Source organism: Mesocricetus auratus, unplaced genomic scaffold, assembly GCF_017639785.1.
Source record: "Mesocricetus auratus isolate SY011 unplaced genomic scaffold, BCM_Maur_2.0 Super-Scaffold_100015, whole genome shotgun sequence".
Taxonomy (NCBI): Eukaryota; Metazoa; Chordata; class Mammalia; order Rodentia; family Cricetidae; genus Mesocricetus; species Mesocricetus auratus.
In genome coordinates this window covers 309,118-323,085 of record NW_024429198.1, presented here as the reverse complement: position 1 = coordinate 323,085, position 13,968 = coordinate 309,118, and the positions used below count along the sequence as shown (strand labels likewise).

Here is a 13,968-nt window from a genome sequence, read left to right as displayed (position 1 = left end):
GTAAATTTTTTCAGGATTAAATTCTTCTTCTTCTTCTTCTTCTTCTTCTTCTTCTTCTTCTTCTTCTTCTTCTTCTTCTTCTTCTTCTTCTTCTTCTTCCTCCCCTTCCTCCTTCTCCTCCTCTTCCTCCTCCTCCTCTTCCTGTTCTTCCTCCCCTTCCTCCTTCTCCTCCTCTTCCTCCTCCTCCTCTTCCTGTTCTTCTTCCCCTTCCTCCTCCTCTTCTTCCTCCTCCTCCTCTTCCTGTTCTTCTTCTTCCCCTTCCTCCTCCTCCTCCTCTTCCTCCTCCTCCTCTTCCTCTTCCTCCTTCTTCTTCTTCTTCTTCTTCTTCTTCTTCTTCTTCTTCTTCTTCTTCTTCTTCTTCTTCTATTCTAGGCCTTTCAGGTGTAATTTATAATTTTGCTTCACGAATTAATATTTTTCATGCTGTGATCTCCTCTGAACTTTTAATAACATTTTATTTTAGGTTTTACAGTTTCTCCTGCTAATGATTTTCATCTTCCAAAGAGATTATCTGCTTTAAGAGCAGATCACTGAAGACACTCTTGACACATGCTTTTCTTATTGCCTAGGTCAATGTTGAATTAGTTTAGTTTCTTTTTCTTTCCTTGCAACAACTATTAGAAAAGAAGAGAAAAAAACATTTTTTTGTTTTAGAAAAAGAAGATATGTCTTGGGTTGAGGTACTAGTTCACAAAACGGGCACATGTAAATTAGAGCTAAGTCGATAACCAGAGCAGGTTTTGAAAATAGTCTGGGGCAAAAGGTTTGGCACACTCGTGGATTCTATTAGCTAATTTAAAAATAATTTTGAGACACTTATTGAGTTCTCTAAATTTCAGATGTTGGGCAACAGAAAGGCTAAAGTCATGGTTTTCCTCTGCTTGACTTTTTGGGTGTTACTAATTTATAAACTGGATTTTATGGTAGAGACATTAGACAGGACCTTTGTAACAAAGTCTCTGAGCCAAAATAAACATTCCATTGTTCCATGGTTTTGTATTGCACACAGGAAAACATTATTATTATTTTATTAAATAGATACAGATTATCCAATTTGTAAGAAAAGGTCAGTTGTTAGTTGAGACACTTGGTGTATAAGAGGTAATGAGTGTGGACTGCCAAATTTCTGTCATCGCAAGAAAGAAACATTAATATATCAAAGTATGTTCCTCATTTATTATGTAAGAAATTTATGCATGTTGGTACACACCAGCATAAATGTCAAAGATATTTTCCAGTTTTAATAGTCTTCTGTTAAAATGTTATCCTTCTGTTTGAGGATTAAAAGGGACCATATGAATATAGGTATATCCAGGTTTTTTTTCCATGTCTCCCATTCACAATACAGACCAGACACAATGGCCTATGCTGAGGTGTACATGGGGTAGCTTTAGTCGGCCTCCTCTTTCTATACAGTCAGTGTAACAACATAGCCTGTGGTAAGCACAAGGAGCCCTATATCCAGTTTCAATAGATTTATTTTTCTATTGTTTTATTCTATTATTTTCTACTGTTTTTATTGTTTTATACGTTCTATCTACCATCCATATTGAAACCAACATATATTTAGCCACTAATTACTTCTGTTTATCTTCAACCTTTTTAAATCTTTTTACCTTTTATTGGAATTAGATAATTTTCCTACATATTATATGCTGATTATGGTTCCCTTCCCTCAAACTCCCTTCCTATGAAGATCCACTTCCTTTCTTTGTCTCTCAATAGAAAAGAACAGGGTTCTAAGAGAAAATAATAAAACATAATAAGGTGAAACAAAAACTGTCACATCCCCGAGTTGGACAAGACAGACAGATGTAGTTGTTCTGATTTGTTGTCGCTAATTTAAAACACCACTCTTACCATCCCCAGTTGGTCCTGAAAAGGAAGTGAGGGTCTGATTTTCACTGTCCTGTGATGGAGGAATTGATGCCATTGTGGCTGATGATTGAGCAATTCTTCTTTTCTTCTTCTCCTTCTTATTCTTTTTCTTCCAAAATAATCACACCAGTTTAGTTCCAGAAGCAAGACAAGCCACGGTCATAACCTAGAGTGGCATTGTGGTTTCTTTCTATTTGCCCACATTCTATCTGCCCACCCCATCTCTTTGCTCTGAAGTAGAGAATTTGTCAGAACATGAAAGAATTTAAAAGAAACCCTTACCTTTTCAGGGAGAAAAAAGTAACAGGGATTATAAGAGTTTCTAGATAACTGATGCAATTTATGTGTGGTGGTGAACATTGCTTTTAGCACTAAACCTCTTGCTTACACAAAACTGTTCCAGTTTTGTACAAGATAAACACATTCAACAGTGGATTGTTGGTGCTAGGGCATCCAAACTCTAAAGAGAAGAATAGCTAAATAGAAGGATTATAAGTAAGTAACTGAAACTGGAAGCTGGAAAACATTTGTGATGTTAGATGTTTCACAATAAACGTTTAAAAGAGGCAAAGGCACAGTCCTTTACTCCCAGCACTTGGGAGCAGAGGCAAGCTGACCTTTGTGAGTTTGGAGCCAGCTTGGTCGACAAAGTGAGTTCCAAGATAACCGTGGTTACCCAGAGAAAACCTGTCTTTAAAAAAACAGAAAAACATACAAAAACAAACATTTAAAAAACTATCCAGCCTCACCAATCCTTAAATAACTGCCAATTACAACAATGGTGGATCTTTTTTTGTTGTTTGTTTGTTTTTTGGTTTTTTTCTTTTTAGTTTTATGAGACAGGGTTTCTCTACATTGTTTTGGAGGCTGTCGGTCCAGCCCGGCCTCGAACTCACAGAGATCTGCCTGCCTCTGCCTCCCGAGTGCTGGGATTAAAGGTGTGTGCCACCACCGCCCAGCTAATGGTAGATCTTTATACCCACTAAATTATTGGTCTTAACAGGAAAGAAAAATTGAGCTAGAACCAGTAACTGTGAAATGGAGATGCCCTGTTAGTATGACATGAGTGGAAGTTGGAACAAATGAAAGATATCAGGGGAAGTCTCATTAATTCTACCTTTCTGGGTAGTGACAATGCTTCCGGAGAGCAACCATTAGAGGATAAGTGGAAACACACCAAAATTCCATCCTCCCACCCTCACAAATCCTCCCAAAATTCCATCACCCCAGAGATGTTCACTGTGATATCTAGAGATGTTCACTGTGATATCTGTCATGTTATTGGAAACCAGGCAACTATATTCGTGGACCTACAAAATTTATAATTATCAGATCATAGCAAGAAAACATAAAGAGTCCAGATAGACCTACATAAGCATTCAAGTTTTCATGTGAAGAAACTTATTGTTCTATTCCGTTTGTTTAAACATACAAAGAGAAAACATGATAGAGTTAACTCATTGAATTGATTTCATAGCTAAAAGATGGGTTGTGGCTCACAGTTGAAAAATCACTGGGCTAAATGGCCAACAATCAGTGCATCATGAAATATTAATTTATGTGGTCATTAAATGTTATATCTGCAGTTTTTGTTTATAATGAAGTATGAATGGGAGATACTACATCTTCCTCCACTGAGGAGGAGAGTGCGTCCCAGCATATAATGAAGACTTTTCTGTAAGATAAGACCTCCTCCTCCTCTCATCACCAGCCTCTGATATATCCTTCAGGGATGCCACGTGCTGTTCTAAAGTCCTCTCCCCGCATCCCTTGCAACTTCTGCAAGCAGATGAAGCAGATGGGATGTTTTCTGTTGACCCATATCTGTTGTGTAGAACCTCTCATTAGTCACCCTTTGGTACTATAAATTCATTCACGGCATATTCAGATGATATCAATAAAGCTGGGGTGATTTCATTTGAATTAACAAAGAATAAAAGGTCTTTTTCTAGGGGGGTAGGGGTGAAAATATAGCTGGTAAGTTCTTAGGAAATTGTAATAAATTGTTTTCTAGAAAACAGGGGGGAGACAGTATATCTGGAAAGTACTTAAGAGATTCTAACATAAATGAAACAAAAATCAAAATAAGTAGGGAAAAATTTTATATTTTCATTTTCTTTACAAATTTTATTGGAGGATCTATCTCTTTCTCCTCCTCACTTTCCCTCATCTCTCACTATACATGCATACACATGCTTTTTGGATTTCCATGTTGTGCATTTAATGATAGAAAATCAAAATTGACTCCGTAGAAGTAAAAGCCTTGATTTAGCTCATCTTTTCTAAATAAATACAAAGTGCGCATGACTACAATTCCGTTTGAAGCAGAAGTTCTCAGTTTACCCTGCTCACATTATCTCAGAGTACACTGCTTCGTTTTCAAGCGGTCTGTAGGGAACCAGTACAGAAGCCTAGAGAGGGACAGCCCAGGCTCATTTTCTACATGTCCTCTTTCCTGTTCTCCTGGTCAAAACACTTTTTTTAATTTAATGAATCCCCTAGTGGCTTGAGATTTGAAATTTTGGTTTGGGGTAACATGGGACAGAATGTTATTTATTTTCTTTATTAGGCCAAAGTAATGTTCTTATCTAACAAGGACTTTGCCTCTGCCAAGTCCAATAATTTTCCCCAATAAAACTGACAAGTTCTAACTATTCCAAATACATCTGGCTTCAACAGTGAAATAGGATTTATCACTCTCTTGAAAAAGGAGAAGTTATTTTTGAAGATTCATTTTAAAAGGCAAATGCAGACATTATACACTTATGTGCATTCTTTTTCTATAAATATTTTAGCAACATTTTAAAGTATGTCGTTACACAAGTTTTTTTTTTCACTCATTCCCTCTTCTTGTACACTGGAATCTGAAACATAAGGAGAAAAGGGTTCCCTTTCAATGATACATTCAGAAGATCTCAATCTGCATAGTAATTGTCACTCTTCAGGATCAAACAACATTCAATCCAATAGGAGAAGCAAAGGGGATGTTCATTTCCCCTAAATCACATGCCGTGTCTACTCACCAGGACATAGTCATATGACCAAGGTTAGCTGCAAGGTTGTCTGTGAAATGTCTTTTACTGGTTCCTGTTGTTAATTCAAAGTAGACAGTGTACATAAGAAGGCAACTAGTAACATGTACTTTTAGCATGTTACAGATTGCTGCACTAATCCTATGAATAAAGTCATTTATATGTTTATTCAGAAGGTATAACTATGGTGTGTGTGTGTGTGTGTGTGTGTGTGTGTGTGTGTATGTGCGCGTGTATGTAAACATAAATTGTAAAGAGTTAGGAAAGCATTCCAGTCTAAATTAGAATGGTGTCTAGGACTTGGGCATTTCCAATAGAAAAGACAATGAGAAGTTAATAGACTCGAAATTAACTGAAAAGGCAACTTGGAGAGATGAAATGTGCAAAAAGGGTAGAGAAATCCTCTAGGTAAGACCTAGACTTGTGACATGTAGTACAAACTATGGAGACAGTTATTTGTGGGTACCTGTGTTTTGTTTTACAAATGTGTCCTATCGGCATCAACCTTCCTGTTTCTGTGTGTCCAACACATAATTTCAAAGCAAACTAATTACAGAAAAATCACTGAAATTCTCAACACTAGTTACTGTTAACTACCCAAATGAATACTTTGTCTAGGGCTTCTTATTCTAAAGGAGTTTGGATATGTCATATGTCACAAAAATAGTTCATCGTATATCTACTTCAAAAAGCTAACTACGGTGACAGATCTAATAATCAGCACATTAATTCTGTCAACAATCATGGATCACAAAGTCTTCTTGTGATAATAATATGGATAGAACTGTTTTTCACACAATGGATTATTCCTCTCAGTCTTGTGTGTGGAGTTATTCAGCCCATACTTATTGGGAACCATGATTGTTCTAACTACATGAGTAGTTACAAGAACTATGGCACAATTCCAGATCTTGAAGTCATCCTTTTGTATTTTGTATTGTTCACATATTTAATTTGATAAATATTTGATAATTTGTACTTTCTCTTGATTTGTGACCTTTTTCATCTGAGAGAGTTCAATCATAATGTAATTAAAAAACATATAACAAACAAAGAATAGATGTGGTCATCTGTAATCACACCACCCAGCAACTAAAGATTGAAGCAAGAGGATCAAGAGTTCAAGGTCATTCTGGGCTCTATAACAAATCTTTTCTTGGAAAAATTCCTCAAAAATATATTTAAGTGCATGCTCCTTTTCAGTGAAATATTCTTTGATGGTCAGGAGCATTGGAGAGTTGAGATGAAGAAAGAAAACAATACATAGGACACACTAAAAGTGTTCTAGTTAAAGACACTGTTACAATGAATAGTTGGAGGACAAGATTTAAAATTACCCAATTATTGTATTCCATCTATCTAGATGAAAATCATGATCTGCCCTGAGCTCTAATATTCAACTCTTCTTAAACGATCTTGTGGCCTCAGCTACACGTTAGCACAGGTTGACCTTCACTTCAGCTGGAAGCACCTAAAATGTTCTGGGCATAGATCAACAGCTGCATTCAATGAAGCCATCATCTGGTACCAGGTGTGTTCCAGAGAGTGGGAGAGACCACAAGATAGAGGATTATTAATTCATGAAGATTTCTCAGAGATTTATATACCCAAGCAACAACTCCTAGAGGCTATAGACCAAGACACACCAAGCAATGACCAACAAACTTCTGTGAAATTCTGCCTTCAACCTTAGCTTCTCTATCAGATTTTAACTAAATCTTTGAGATCTTCTTGCAAAGGTAAATGAGTGGAGAAGAAAATTGGAAAGATTCTTGATATAAATTCTGAAGGAAATTATACTAATATCTAGTCTTGATGTTTTGAAACTATCTACAGGACTACTAGTTCCTATTCCTGTATAGCTAATTCTGATTAAAATTTCCTAGAGATCAGGTCAGATCTCTTTCACTCACCCTACTTGCTTTTGCATTTTTAAAAATAAATTTATGACCTAGCTAAGCTTGAATTTATTTTTGTTGTTCCACTTTACTGATTCCTCTTTTACCTAGTTTTTTTTTCTGTAACCCTTTTCGATCTAAGTCTCCAAGTAATTCTTTTCCAAGTGCTGGCAAGTATTGGCAAAGCCTTTGATTGCTCTTTTCATCACTGAAATCTAATTTGGATTACTCAAGTCTACTCACTGAAGATGGGGCTAGTTTCCTGAGCATCAATCCATTTGTGGAGTTGGTACAATTTGAGTGATTAAACTTTGAATCTGGAAACACTTCATTAATTCTGCTCCTTGTTTCCATTTTTGCATTGAATTTACATAGACAAAAATACCCTAAAGATCTTACATGTTTAATTTGCCTTATCTTTCTCTTTCTCTGAAGTCTAACAGATGGTCATTTTGAAGAAAACCAAAACCAAACCCTTGTCCTTCTATGGTTCTAGCCATAGATCTTTGGCAATCAAACCTGATGCCTGAGGTTTCTTCCTGTCTGGTTGATCATAATCACTATTCTTTGTCTCCTGAGATAGAAGCCATCATCTTCTTATCTCTCTCTGAGGCAAGCAAGTAAACTTTCAACAGAAGAATATGTTCCTACAGCCTCCAAACAGCTTTGAAAATAATATCCTGTGGTCTCTGTACACTCTAGCAATAGCTCATTTAAACCGGGTTGCTAGAAAGTAGGGACCCCAAGAGGATCCTCTAAAGAGAGAAGAGAAAATCACTCACTGAAAAGGAGTGGTTTGGCAGTCTTCTGTGGAAGGAGAGAGGAAAATCACCCAGGTTTACATGTAAGAGGTAGGCATTGCTCATAAGTAGTTTTGAATTAAAATGACCTTGAGCTAGTTTCAGGGGAAGGACTAACAAAGGTTGATGAAGTTGAAATAGGAAGGAAACAAGGGCCCAGACACAGAGATGACTTTGTGAACAGAAAAATGAGGAAGTTTGTAAAAATGGTAAAGGAAAGGAATGGAGTGGTAGAAAGAGGCCAGATGAGATCACACAGAGATAGATGTACATTTCTGAGAGTTTATTATTTATACTATATGGCTTGAAACAGGCTACAGACCTGATGTGAGAGAAAAGCAGTGTTTGTTTCTATATGAAGAAGAGACTCCCCCCCCCAAGGTTCTAACGGGATTACTTCATCTAAATGTAAGAGTTGGTTAGAAGCAAATTCTTCTCTTAGATTTGTCAACACCTTTGCCCTACCTTAAAGAAAATGACAAGGAGAGCTCTATCTCCACTGAGAGGTGGCGTGTGCATAACAAGCCAGTTGAGGCAAGACAGATGTGAGTCACTATATGTCCCTACTTGTTTTGGTTTGTTTATACCTAATGCCTAACCATATATCAGAAGATGAGAATTGGTAAGTATGAGCATGGGAATAAGTGTGCCTGATTCTCAAAACAATCAAAGTGGCAGGTTAAAGGTAACATAGACCATCAGACTTGGAATAGGTGACTGGGAGCTCAGCTAACCAGGTTGTAGCCACCTTCAGAGTCTTATATATCTATTCCACCACTCTGTGCTTCACTTGCCACACCTATATATTGAGACTGCCAACCTAAAGTGCTACTTGGTATTCCATCCCTCTTCCAGGTTCTTTACTCTATTCTGCCTCCGCAGTAGTTTTCGTGGGCCTCATTATGACTTACCTTGACCTCTAAGACACATGATTGACAGAAATTAGCAAAGCTTTTTATCATCAAGCATGTTACATCTTAAGTTATCTAATTTAGTGGTATGGGTAATGCTTTTCAATGGAAATTTTCATTATTCATGGTGCTGATAAAAAAAAGAAGTAGAAAGCCATTTATACAATCTCATCAATTCTTCTTTACTCTTTAGTCTCTTCATTTTTTCTGTTTGTCTCTACTGTAGAAGCAGAGTAAAGATTAGATGTGTATTCTGAGGGAACTGAGGATAATGTACCAATGGGAAAGCTGACTTCATCAATTCCATACGAGTCCATTGTCTTAGGACTTTGATTTGTTGCATGTAATAGAGGTTAAAATTTGGTATAGTCAGCTGGGTGCTGGTGGAACACACCTTAAATCCCAGCACTTGGGAGGCAGAGACAGGACAATCTCTGAGTTCGAGGCCAGCCTAATCTACTGAGCCAGTTCTAGAACAGCCTCCAAACCTGTCTCAAAAAACTAAACAAAAAAATGGTATATGAATAAAAGAGTGATTGATTAACTCATGGGTGTGTTAAAGTCAACCCAATAAGAAGATTGGAATTTGAGTGTTATTTTGAAATGTAACTTGTCTAACAGCAACCTGGAAAGCAAAAGAAGACAGACCATGAAGGAAGTTGTTGAAAATCCAGGGAAAAGATGGGGAGGGGGAAGAGAAAGCACTGTATTCTAAAGACAAGCCAGAATAAAAATCACCTTTGAGAGTGCTAACTTAAATGTGAGAATAAATAGGGAAATCAGCATTCAGCTCAGGTAGCTGGATGAACCCTGAACTTACTAAGTAGAATCTACTTGTCCATTATATGAGGATTTGGGCTAGGTGTTGGTTTTGTCTTATTTTTTTTTCTATAGCCATTTTTTATTCTTTTTTTAAATTTAGATAAGAAACAAGGTTGCTTCACAAGTCAGTTCCAGGCCCCTCTCCCTTTCCCTCCCCTCCTCCCGTGCCCTCCCCCCATCCCCCACCCCCGTTATCCCCTCATTCCCCCAGGGAGGGTGAGGCCCTCCATGGGGGTGTCCATAGTCTGTCATTTCATATAGGGCAGGGCCTAGACCCTTCCCCAAGTGTTCAGGGTGAGAGTGCACCTCACATTGTTCTATGGGAGTCCAAAGTCCGTGTGTATACTTGGGATGGGTACTGATCTGCTGCCCAAGGCTCAATAGATTACCTAGGCCTCCTCACTGATGCCCAGATTCAGGTGGTCTTGATCAGTCCCATGCTGGATTCCCAGGCTGATGCCTGGGATTCAAGAGTTAACCTTTGTCTGGTCAGCTGTTTCTGGGGGTTAAACCAGCCCAGTCTTAATCCCTTTGATCATCAGTCCTCCCTCTCTGATACTGGCTTTCTTGAGTTCAGCTCAGTACTTAACCAGCCACTAAATGTAGTTTCTGTTTCCCAGACTCTCTGGCCATAGGATTGTAGGCTGGCACTCCCCAGATCTATGTCTAAAATCCATATATGAGAGAGTACATGCCATGTTTTTCTTTTTGTGACTGGGTTACCTCACTCAGGATGGTTTCTTCTAGTGTCATCCATTTGCCTGCGAATCTCATGATTCCATTATTTTTTTCTGCTGAATAGTACTCCATTGTGTAGATGTACCACATTTTCTCTATCCACTCTTCCGGTGAGGGACATCTAGGTTGCTTCCAAGTTCTGGCTATTACAAATAAAGCTGCTATGAACATAGTGGAACAGACATCTTTGTTGTATGAATGGGCATCTTTTGGATATATGCCTAAGAGTGGAGTTGCTGGGTCTTGTGGTAGGTTTATTCCCATTTTTCTGAGGAATCTCCATACTGCTTTCCAAAGTGGCTGAACCAGTTGGCACTCCCACCAGCAATGGAGGAGTGTCCCCCTTTCATCACATCCTCTCCAGCATAAATTGTCATTGGTGTTTTTGATTTTAGCCATTCTGACAGGAGTGAGATGGTATCTGAGAGTAGTTTTGATTTGCATTTCCCAGATGGCTAAGGATGTTGAGCACTTTCTCAAGTGCCTCTCAGCCATTTTAGACTCCTCTATTGAAAACTCTCTATTTAGTTCTGCAGCCCACTTTTTAATTGGGTCCTTTGCTGTTTTGGAGACTTGCTTCTTGAGTTCTTTGTAAATTTTGGAGATCAACCCTCTGTCAGATGTGGGATTAGTGAATATTTTTTCCCATTCTGTGGGCTGCCTTTTTGTCTTGCTGACTGTGTCCTTTGCCTTACAGAAGCTTCTCAGTTTCAGTAGGTCCCATTTATTAATTGTTGATCTCACTGTCTGTGCTACTGGTGTTATGTTCAGGAAGCTGTCTCCTGTACCAATTCGTTCAAGGGTACCACCCACTTTCTCTTCTATGAGGTTCAGTGTGGCTGGATTTATGTTGAGGTCTTTGATCCATTTGGACTTAAGTTTTGTGCATGGCGATAAACATGGATCAATCCGCATTCTTCTACATGCCAGTCTCCAATTATGCCAGCACCATTTGTTGAAGATGCTTTCTTTATTTCATTGTATATTTTTAGCTTCTTTGTCAAAGATCAGATGTTCGTACGTGTGTGGGTTAATACCCGGATTTTCAATTTGATTCCATTGGTCTACCTGTCTATTTTTGTGCCAATACCAAGCTGTTTTCAGGACTATAGCTCTATAATAGAGCTTGAGGTCAGGGATGGTGATGCCTCCGGACGTTGCCTTGTTAAACAGGGTTGTTTTGGCTATCCTGGGTCTTTTGTTTTTCCATACAAAATTGATTATTGTTCTTTCGAGGTCTGTGAAGAATTGTGCTGGGATTTTAATGGGGATAGCATTGAATCTGTAGATTGCTTTTGGCAGGATTGCCATTTTTACATTGATCCTACCTATCCAAGAGCATGGGAGATCTTTCCATTTTCTGAGGGCTTCTTTAATTTCTTTCTTTAAAGATTCAAAGTTCTTACGATACAGGTCTTTCACTTGTTTGGTTAGCGTTACCCCAAGGTATTTTATGTTGTTTGTGGCAATTGTAAAGGGTGATGTTTCTCTGATTTCTCTTTCAGCCCTTTTATCATCTGTATATAATAGGGCTACTGACTTTCTTGAGTTGATCTTGTAGCCTGCCACTTTGCTGAAGGTGTTAATCAGCTGTAAGAGTTCCCTGTTAGAGTTCTTTGGGTCATTGTTGTAAACTATCATATCGTCTGCAAACAGTGAAAGTTTGACCTCTTCCTTCCCAATTTGTATCCCCTTGATCCCCCTTTGTTGTCGTATGGCAATAGCTAGAACTTCAAGTACCATGTTGAAAAGGTATGGAGAGAGTGGACAGCCTTGTTTTGTTCCTGATTTTAGAGGAATTGCGTTGAGTTTCTGTCCATTTAGTTTGATGTTGGCTGTTGGTTTACTGTATATGGCTTTTATTATGTTTAAGTATGTCCCTGTTATCCCAGATCTCTCCAAGACCTTTATCATGAAGGGGTGTTGGATTTTGTCAAAGGCTTTTTCAGCATCTAGTGAGATGATCATGTGATTTTTGTTTTTCAGCTTGTTTATATGGTGGATTACGTTGATGGATTTTCGTATGTTGAACCATCCCTGCATCCCTGGGATGAAACCTACTTGATCATGGTGAATGATTGTTTTGATGTGTTCTTGGATCCGATTTGCCAGTATTTTATTGAGTATTTTTGCATCAGTGTTCATGAGAGATATTGGTCTGAAGTTCTCTTTCTTGGTTGTATCTTTTTGTGGCTTGGGGATCAAGGTTATTGAAGCCTCATAGAAAGAGTTTGGCAAAGACCCTTCTGCTTCTATTGTGTGGAACACTTTGAGAAGAATTGGTATAAGCTGTTCTTTGAATTTGTGGTAGAATTCTGCACTGAGGCCATCTGGACCTGGACTTTTTTTGGTTGGGAGACTTTTGATGACAGCTTCTATTTCCATAGGGGTTATAGGTCTATTTAAATTGCTTATCTGTTCTTGATTTAGTTTTGGCAAATGATAGCTGTCCAGGAAGTCATCCATTTCCTTTAAATTTTCGAATTTTGTGGAGTACAGGTTTTCAAAGTATGACCTAATGATTCTCTGGATTTCCTCAGAGTCTGTTGTTATGTCCCCCTTTTCATTTCTGATTTTGTTAATTTGCGTGTTCACTCTCTGCTGTTTGGTAAGTTTGGACAAAGGTTTGTCTATCTTGTTGATTTTCTCAAAGAACCAACTCTTCGTTGCATTGATTCTTTGTATTGTTTTCCTGGTTTCTACTTTGTTGATTTCAGCCCTCAATTTGATTATTTCCTGGCGTCTACTCCTCCTGGGGGAGTTTGCTTCTTTGTGTTCTAGGGCTTTTAGCTGTGATGTTAATTCTCTGATATAACTGTTCTCCTGTTTCTTCATGTGAGCACTTAGTGCTATGAACTTCCCCCGTAGCACTGCTTTCAAAGTGTCCCATAGGTTTGGGTATGTTGTGTCTTCATTCTCATTGAATTCGAGGAAGTCTTTAATTTCTTTTTTTATTTCCTCTTTGACCCAGGGATGGTGCAGTTGAGCATTATTCAATTTCCATGAGTTTTTAGGTTTTCTGCAGTTTGTGTTGTTGTTGAATTCTAATTTTAAGGCATGGTGGTCTGATAAGATGCATGGAGTTATTCCAATTTTTTTGTAGCTGCTGAGGTTTGATATGTTGCCAAGTATGTGGTCGATTGTTGAGAAGGTTCCATGTGGTGGTGAGAAGAAGGTATATTCTTTTTTATGTGGATGAAATGTTCTATAGATATCTGTTAATCCCAGTTGGGTCATTACTTCTATTAGACCCTTTGCTTCTTTGTTGAGTTTCTGTCTGGTATTCTTGTCTAGTGGTGAGAGTGGTGTGTTGAAATCTCCCACTATAACTGTGTGGGGCTTTAGATGAGATTTAAGTTCTAATAATGTTTCTTTAACGAATGTGGATGCCTTTGTATTGGGGGCATAGATGTTCAGGATAGACACTTCATCTTGGTGGGTTTCACCTGTGATGAGTATGTAATGACCTCCTTTATCTCTTTTGATTGATTTTATTTTAAAGTCTAGTTTGTTAGATATTAGGATTGCTACCCCTGCTTGTTTCTTGGGTCCATTTGATTGAAAAATTTTTTCCCAACCTTTAACTCTCAGGTAATGTCTGTCTTTGAGGGTGAGGTGTGTTTCTTGTATGCAGCAGAAGGAAGGGTTCTGTCTTCGAATCCATTCTGCTAGTCTGTGTCTTTTTATGGGTGAGTTAAGGCCGTTAATATTGAGGGATATTAATGACCATTGATTGCTCATCCTTCTTCGATTTGCGATGGTTGTTGTTGGTGGAATTATGGGTGGAATTTCACCCCTTTGTTCTTTTGGCTATTGGTAGAGAGGGATTCTCTAATGCTTATGTTTTTCTGGTTGTAGTTAGCTTCCTTGGGTTGGAGTTTTCCTTCCA

General features: G+C 38.2%; 1 protein-coding gene and 1 non-coding gene across 4 annotated transcripts in view; one reads left to right on the top strand and one right to left on the bottom strand.

The window, feature by feature from the left end:
- Ghr (growth hormone receptor) overlaps nt 1-13,968 on the top strand; it is a 252,717-nt gene that overhangs the window by 88,134 nt on the left and 150,615 nt on the right. The gene's annotated exons all lie outside the window — the stretch shown is intronic.
- On the bottom strand, nt 1,325-1,456 carry LOC121144442. The gene has a single exon (XR_005881793.1). It is a non-coding gene; the product is annotated as a small nucleolar RNA SNORA51 (small nucleolar RNA).